The 8,452-nt window shown below is 42.6% G+C and overlaps 1 protein-coding gene across 2 annotated transcripts in view; it reads left to right on the forward strand.

Moving 5' to 3' along the window:
* Positions 1-8,452, forward strand: part of HAUS6 (HAUS augmin like complex subunit 6) — a 31,268-nt gene that overhangs the window by 15,701 nt on the left and 7,115 nt on the right. Inside the window, exon 16 of one of the 2 annotated variants that reach the window (XM_031056860.1) lies at positions 2,596-3,385. The exons of the other annotated variant lie outside the window; for it this stretch is intronic. The gene's annotated coding sequence lies outside the window, so the exon portion shown is untranslated. Of the gene's footprint in view, positions 1-2,595; positions 3,386-8,452 lie in introns of those variants that run through there. 2 annotated transcript variants of the gene reach the window in all.

An 8,452-nucleotide genomic window follows, 5' to 3' on the forward strand; every position in this document is an offset into this window, starting at 1 on the left:
AAGCAGACAGGTGTCCTGGTGATGGAAGACACAGTTAAAGTGGAATTAGTGAATGCCTTTTTTGCCTTAGTCTTTACTGCTGAGGCTGCCCTTCAGGAATCCCAGACCTCAGAGGTAAGGGAGGAAGACTGAAGAGAGGAGGACTTGGCCCTGGTCATAGAGGGTTCAGTTAGAGGTCAGCTAGACAGACTTAATGCCCATAAGTCTGCGGGCTCCAACGGGATGCTCCCGTGGATGCTGAGGTAGATATCCTATGGCAGATATTGTTACTAAGCCATTCTGCATTATCCTTGAGAAATGGAGAGCAGGAGGTGCCCGATGACTGGATGAAAACCAGCATTACATCCATCTTCCAAAAGGGCAACAAGGAGGAACCAGGAAACTACTGGCCAGTCAGCCTCACCATCATTCCTGGAAAGGTGGTGGAACAGATCGTTCAGAAGATCATCACCAAGCATGTAGAGGAAATGGTCATCAGAAATAGTTAGGATGGATTCACCAAGTAGTCAGGATGGCCACTGGGAGTAGACAAGTGGAAATCATACTTTACCATAGCCTTCTGAGATGACATGGCAGGGTGGGTTGGCTAGCGGAGAGCAGTGGATATTGTTTGCTGTTAAAGAAACTTCCCAGTCTGGCCATTCATGAGGCTCTGGCAGTGACAGTTCCCAACGTCAGAGACTTTCACTGTTGGGAGTGAAGCCCCTTCACAGTGGGTGGCTCCAGTGAGCTGATGGGTGCCCTGCTTGACTCCTCACACAGCCCACCCTCACATGCGCTCAGAACAGTTTCCTCACAGGTCCCAGGTGCCCCATAGCAGTGTCTCAGATGTCTCAGTCCATAAAGCCATTTATTCACAGTGCAGTAACACAGAAACAGCTTGAGCTGGTCCCTCTGGAGCAGGACCCCCAGCAAAGGAACCCCAGATCTTTTACATCCTCAGTCTCCCCACAGGCAAATCTTGCTCTTCCTCCTGAGTTTCAGCTTCTGTCCCCACTCTCTGTTTCCATCCACCTAGGTGGTGTCACCAATCTTCATCTCCTTTGTTATCCCAAAGATAGGCAGTTGCCAGCTCCTGATATGTCTGTCAGTGTCCATTCACCTGGCTGCTGTCATCCATATTCAGACTCCTTGTTATCCTGAAATTTGGCAGTTCACAGGCTCCCACCCAGAGCTCAGATCTCAGTCATCAGCTTTGGTGTCTATCAGAATGGTATCAGCACTACCTTAATTTCAGCGAGGGTTTTGATAACGTCCTCATCTTCCATAACATCCTCATAGGTAGGCTCAGGAAATGTGGGTTAAAGGAATGGACAGTGAAGTGAATCAAGTACTGGCTGAAGGCAGAGCTCAGAGAGTCATGATCAGTGCAGCAGAGTCCAGCAGGAGGCCCGCAGTCAGTGGTATTGCCAGAGCATCAGTACTGGGACCGATGTTATTCAACTTGTTTATCAGTGACCTGAAGGAAGGGATCAAATGCACCTTCAGCAGGTTTGTTGGTGACACTAAACTGGGGATAGTGGCTGATCCACCTGAAAGCTCTGCTGCCATTCAGTGGGACCTTGATCAGCTGGAGGGTTGGGCAGAGAGAAACCTGGTGAGGCTCAACAAGGGAAAGTGCCAGGTCCTGCACCTGGGGAGGAGCAGCCCCAAGTGCCAGCACAGGCTGGGGCTGACCTCCTACAGAGCAGCTCTGTGGAAAAGGACCTGGGACTCCTGGTGGATCACAAGCTGTCCATGAGCCATCAGTGCCCCTGTGGCCAGCAGGGCCAATGTCATCCTGGGGTGCATTGGCAAGAGTGTGACCAGCAGGTCACGGAGGTGATCCTCCCCCTCTGCTCAGCCCTGGTGAGGCCACTCCTGGAGTGCTGTGTCCAGTTCTGGGCTCCTCAGCACAAGGGAGACAGGGAGCTACTGGAGAAGGTCCAGTGGAGTGCCACAAGGATGATCAGGGGTCTGGAGCTTCTCTCTCATGAGGAGAGATTCTGGGAGCTGGGACTGTTTGGTCTGGAGAAGAAAAGACTGAGAGGGCATCTCACCAATACGCAGAAATATCTCAAAGGTGAGTGTCAGGAGGATGGTGCCTGACTCTTTTCACTGGTGCCCAAAAAAGAGGCAAGGAGCCGTGGCCACAAACTAAAGCACAAGTAGTTCCACGGTAACTTGGGGCAGAAAGTCTTTACACTGGAACAGCTGCCTGGAGAGGTTGTGGAGTCTCCCTCGCTGGAGACACTCAAAATCCAACTACATACATTTCTGTGTCACCTGCTTTAGGTGACCCTGCCTTGGTGGGGGGGGGGTTGGACTAGATCATCCCCAGAGGTCCTTTCCAATGCTACCTGTGCTGTGATTTAATGAAGTACTTGGAATTTAGTATAAACTAGTCTCAAGAAGTAGTGAAATTTTTTTATTTGTGCAAAAAAGGTTTCATTTAGAACTGTAGCCGTGTTGCTAGCAACCGATGAGAGCGCTTATCAAATGGTACTTGGAGTACCATTTCATATATGCTTTATTAATACATGTGAAACAACTTCAGTATTTCTGTCTTAATAGTTGAATACTATAGACTGCAAACTAGTATGTTTTCTCTTTCAGATAAGAATAGTTGAGTTGGAAGCTGGGCACGAAGGAACCTTTATCAGAATGGAATTTGTAAAGCAGCAGCATAACCAGAGCAGTGCATTTATGGTTCACTTGCATCTTCTCCAAGCATTATCTGCATTGGGAAGTTGCACTCCTTTTGGTCTGCAAGGAGACTCTATTCCAGTCTCCTTGTTTAGGATGTCGCTTGTCTGCTCTGACACCGCCAGTTTCATATCATTCACTGTGGCTTTCTGTATACAGTGCATCAATTATAAGCATATTTTGAACAGCAGATGTTGAGTAAATAGCATAACCATAGAAAATGGAAAAATTAATGTCAAAGAAGAAATAGTGAAATCTGTTAATTTGCTCCTAATCCACATCTCATACCCCATCCTAACCCTTAACCCAACAGATTGAAATTTTTCTTGGTGCTCTACGTTCCATTGCATTCATCTCTCTTACTGAGACTTCTGATCTACACTGCCATCAATTCTGCCTGTTGATAGAGGCTGTTCCCTTTTTCTAAGCTTCACTGGAGTGCATATTTCTTTAGCTATGTTACAGAATAAATGCTTTACACTAAAGTTACAAAAATTTATTGCTTGTGGTAGCATTAATGCTACTTGATATTAACAACTGACATGCACAGTATGTTGTGATGTAAAAGGTAATAGAGCCTGTGGTAATGGGAGAAAGTACAACTCTAGATTCCAAGAGGAAAATTTACTGTTGTAAAAATACTGACTCCTAACCTAATGTGTTTAGAGGCATTGTTAAATAAAGTTGTTTTTCTGTTCTGGATTGTCTTCCTCCTTTCTTCCAAAACAGTTACCTTGGGTTTTAAGAAGAAGCTCCACCTTAGCTACTGGCTGCCTGGAACAGGCCCAGCTGTGTTCTACTCTAGAGCTTGGCACTGGTGACTTCACAAACATTGCCCAGGTAGCTAGATGGGCTGTAGACTAGCTACATATAAGGATGTGGATAATAAGATTGTGGCCTATCTTAAGAAAAGTTAAACTGTTTTGTAGCTGTGAGAAAATATAAATTGCTCTTAAGTTATATACAGGATAACACATAACTTTGCAGTCTGTTCTTTGTATGTTCTCTCTGTACTGAGCATACTTCAGTCATTCACTGGGCATTGAAAAATGCAAGTACAGTCTTGTGAATTAATTTCTGCAAGTAGTGGGAGAGAATCAGAAGGGTGAAAACTACAGAATTAGTGGTTTGAGCCCAATACCGGCCACTGTGAACAAAATCAACTCTAGCCCAGCCAAAACAGACTGGGGCAAGATAGGATGAATAGGGACTTAAAATATGAGTACTTAGATTAATTTCAGACAGAGAGTCTTTTAGCAAGCCTGAATTACATTCTTGGCTTGATAGTTCTGGTTCAGGCTTCTGTGTTGCATCATTTAGAAAAATTTTGGCAGAAATTACTCTATTGGTGATGGCAAAACACTGTAGGAGAGCACTGTCTTACCCCCTGCAGTGCTTAAGTTCAGCTGGGTTAACTCCAGTGGGGCACTGATTGGAGGTAGCTCTTCTGTACGGGAATGCTTTCAGATGATCCTCCCTGGAGATGCATACCTACACTTCAGTCTGTGTGGATCTATTCAGCTGTGTCTGCTGATTGTGGATGGGCTTACACCTGGGGAATTGTGTGTGTTACTGGAAAAAAGCACAACTGCAGAGAGTTTGCGTACCTTTTTGTCTCTATTGTGGACATTTGATCACTTCTAAATAAGATCTTACTTTGGATGGTGTTTTTCTGTGGCACAAACGCTAGTTTCTGATTAATTTATGTGTAGGCAGTCATCCCAAAGTGTGAATCTAATCCATAGTCACACATAGTTTTTATGTTTCTGGCAGTCTGTTAAAGCTGTATACATTTTACTACTTTGTATATAGAAATACAAGTCAGAGAAAGCTGCAGGAAAGGTTCTCATATTTATTATAAAGTATTCCAGGAGCCAGGGACACAATAATTTCACTGGTGTTGGGACATTATTAATTGTTTAAATACTCTATGTACGCACTTTTTGGTTTTTTTTTTAAGGAGTTCAGTTAATGAGACAAATAGGAACAGTCATTGTTCCAAGAGGCTTTCAGACTAAAATCTAGTGAAGAATTGTACTGACCCATTTATTCATCCTGTTGAGATCCCTCTTGATGGCAACACACACAATGGGTGTATCAACCTCTTCTCCCAGTTTTGTATCATTTGCAAACTGCCTGAAGGTGTCATGTATCCCATTATATATGTAATTTATAAAGATATATATAATAGCTTTTACCCCATTTCCCAGTCATTGGGAATCACAGCTGGTGGTGGCCCTCTGACTGGACTTTGTGCCACTGATAACAACTCTTTGAAGCTAGCAGCTCAGAACATTATTTATTTTGCCTCAGGGTCCAATTACCTGGCCCATGTTTCTGTGAGTTTGTTGATGAGGTTCTTGTGGGTGACAGTGTCAAAAAGCTTATCAAACTCAAGATATGCAGTATCTACTACTCTGTGCCTCATCCTACAGATGACTGTACCAAGCCAGTCTTCTTGTAGGAGGTTTTCTGTTTGGCCTAAGCATGATTTCCCTTTCATGCTGACCGCTCCAAATGATCTCCTCCTGCTCACTTGACAGCCAGTATTGGGAACTGATTTTCCAGGATTATTTACTCAACCATCTTTACAAGGACTGGGGTTGAAATCTTTCTTGCCTTTCTTGAAGACGTATGATGAATGATGTTTACTTTCTCTTAGGCATAAGGAACTTCTCCTGGTTGTCACAACCTTTTAACGACAGAGAAAATCGCCTCAAAATTGCATTACAAGACTCCTGTATTTCTTGTGGGTGCTCCATGGACCCAAGCGTACCATTTGTTTAAGTGCTGCCTAACCTGTTCCTTTTCCTTGACCCAGTCTTTTCCATTGATCTCAAGGACATGGGGTTGCTGAAAACTAGTCATACGAGTAAAGACCAGAGCTGAGACTCAGAGTCAGTGGTCACACATTGCTTTTCAATGTAGTTTGTGTAGTCAGGGAGCATGAACAGCCAGTTCTTGCAAATCAAAGCTGTTGATCTTGAAGAATGATGAAAGTATTGGTGTGAGCCAAGAAGGGTTTCTTGGGGGTTGACCAGCTGTGCTGGTTATCATTTTAGGCAGATTTTCTGCAGTACAAGGAACAATCTGTATGTTAATACTGGTCAGTCAGGTCAGCTTTACTCATCACTGATTTCTAAGTCCTCTCTCTACTGCTTTGAAGTTTAGATCTGGAAGCCTGTATTAGTCATCAGTTAATATTTCTTGCAATCATTGTTTTTCAGTTAGTGGGAAGTGCTAGTGGTTAGAAAATCATGACTTTATGAAGGACTTACAGTTTAATGCTCTGGCAGTAATTTTTTCACTTACTGCATAAGTAGGAGGCCTAAATTAATATCTTTCTACATTTTATTTCAAAATAGAAATTTTGAAAATTTACTGAATATAAAAATCAAAATGTACCTAATTGTAGTGCAAGTGGATTAAGAAAGGATACTGAAGGCACCTTGTCCATCTGACAGTCCAGGTTACTGCATGTATGGTAAAGGGTCACTTAAAGGGGACTTATGAAAAGGATCCTTAATCCCTGTGAGATCAATGACCTTCTTGTCTATCTGTAAGTAATTACTCCACAAGTAATATTACATTTTTTTCCTGTGGGATAAAAGTCCAAGATAGTGGGGACAATTGTATTTGCTGTTGTTTAATGTCCTGAACTTTTCACCAGAAGATGGCAGCAGGCTGATGTTAGTCACAAATATTTTTACTGCTTATTATTGGATAAACGTGGATATACTGTGCTAGGTACTTGAAACCAAATAGCTTATCAGAGCTGTCACCAAGAAAGCTGGCATGGCAAAGTGTTGCATGTGAAGCCTTTTTGTGGATTTCTAGCTCTGGCTGGCTGCTGGTCTACAAGTGCTCTGCAAGTCCTGGCCATTTTTCAGTGATGTCTTTTCAGCTGACAGTTTTTTCAAGAGCATTTATTTATATTAAGAAAAATCAGAGCAGGTAGAACTGTTGCTTTAAGAAGCTTGAGTTGTTATGTATTGCATTCCAGCTCAAGAAAATATTTCATTCTGTTTCTAGAATTAATTTTTCTGGCAATGAACTTCAGTTACATGTGAATGCACATTTTCTGTGACAGAAACAGCAAAAGTGAAGGAAGGACTGGAGCTGATACTGGATGGTGCAGAAAGAATTACTGTTTCCAGTGAAAAGCCTATGTAAATAATGCTACAATATGTGGAATTCAGCAGCTCTTGCAAATGTTTTGTGGTATCTTTAATAGAAAATAAGCTAGGTTAGCCAGAGAAACAAAGATGGGTTTTGCTCTCTAGCCATAAGTTAATCTTTGCCATGGTATATGTTTAATATAGCCAAAATGTCAGAGTTAGTTACACTTATGAATATTCTATTTTCAATACATGCAAATATTGCAGAATAAATTCACCATTGCAAACCCATTCTGTCAAGAATGTAAGCACAGGAAAATGCAAGTCTTTCTCTTTCTCTCTCTAAAACAGCAGGTCCAGCCAGTGTGATCCATTGCACCACAGGCTGATGAAACTCACTGCCAAAGCTTTATATTTCCCTGTGTGCTGAAGGCTGAGTAACATGTTCAGTATGGGCAACATGTAAGAAGAGGTTACCAGCCTAAGGTCCCTTGCTCTTACCCAGATCCACCTGTCCACTAAAAAACTACAGATTGAGTCCAAGATGCCACAGTCTAAGTGTTCCCTGCTGTTGCCATTTATTACTACATGCTGATTCCTAATCCACATCCAAAACAGGGATGTGCCTGCAGTTGTCTTTAATGACCTATTTACAGCAAAACATGGTAGCAATTCCAAAAAACCCAAGAAAAGTAAAAGATACCAATGCTTTTAAACTGTGCCTCTCAAGTGAATCTCCATCTCTGGAAAATTTGATGTTTGTTGTGTAAGTTAAATTATACCATACTCCATATTGAGAGCAGGTCTGGACTGATCTGCTACAGACAGTCTTAATTTCTGTGATTTCTGAGCTGGGGGGAAACTGGTGGAATTTTTCACTCATTGTATTCAAAGCACAGAGAGAGATAAGGAGTCCAGTGCTCTCCGAGGTCTTGCCTTTCACAGAGAGAGAGCGGGATTTTTTCTTTGCTTTTTTTTTGCTGGTTTTCTTTGTTAGCTACGGCAAGAAAGGTTTTTCCGGGACTTTCCGGGTCTTTTTTCTGGAAGTGTTCAGCTTCTCTCTGGTCCAGAACCCCAGGACAATAGCCTGGGGGGCTCCTGAACTGCTCTGTGGATGCTGGGCTGAGCCCCAGAGGGGTTGAGAGAGACTGAGTGACCAAGCTGCACCCCATGGAAGGACTCTGAACTACAGAAGGACTTTCTGAATTTGCTACCTCTTCAGAGCAGCGAGAGGTTTAATTGCTTAATAGTATTCATTTTTTTTCATGCTTGTAAGTACTTTGCTTGTTAAATAAACAGGTTTTTTTCCGTTTTCTCCAAGGAGATTTTTCCTGAACTGGTCGGGGTAGGGGCTTCTGGAATTTGCTTTCTAGAGGTGACAGCTTTGGGAAGTTTTGTGCCAAATCTGTCCCAAACCAGGACAGGCTTATTAGGAAAATTCTGTATGAAAATTTCAAGTTCCATTATATGAGAAGAGTCTTTCCAAGCATATTTATGGAAAAGCAATCACAATGTCATTATTGAAATAGTCCTTTCAATATGCAAGATGTTGTTCATTTGTGGCATTTGGTTAGTTTAAGACATGCAATTGCATTCCCATTAAAGCCTGTGATGACCATCATCATGTCTGATGACCAATTTAGTGTAAG

This window comes from Geospiza fortis, unplaced genomic scaffold (assembly GCF_000277835.1).
Source record: "Geospiza fortis unplaced genomic scaffold, GeoFor_1.0 scaffold12, whole genome shotgun sequence".
NCBI classification, from domain to species: domain Eukaryota; kingdom Metazoa; phylum Chordata; class Aves; order Passeriformes; family Thraupidae; genus Geospiza; species Geospiza fortis.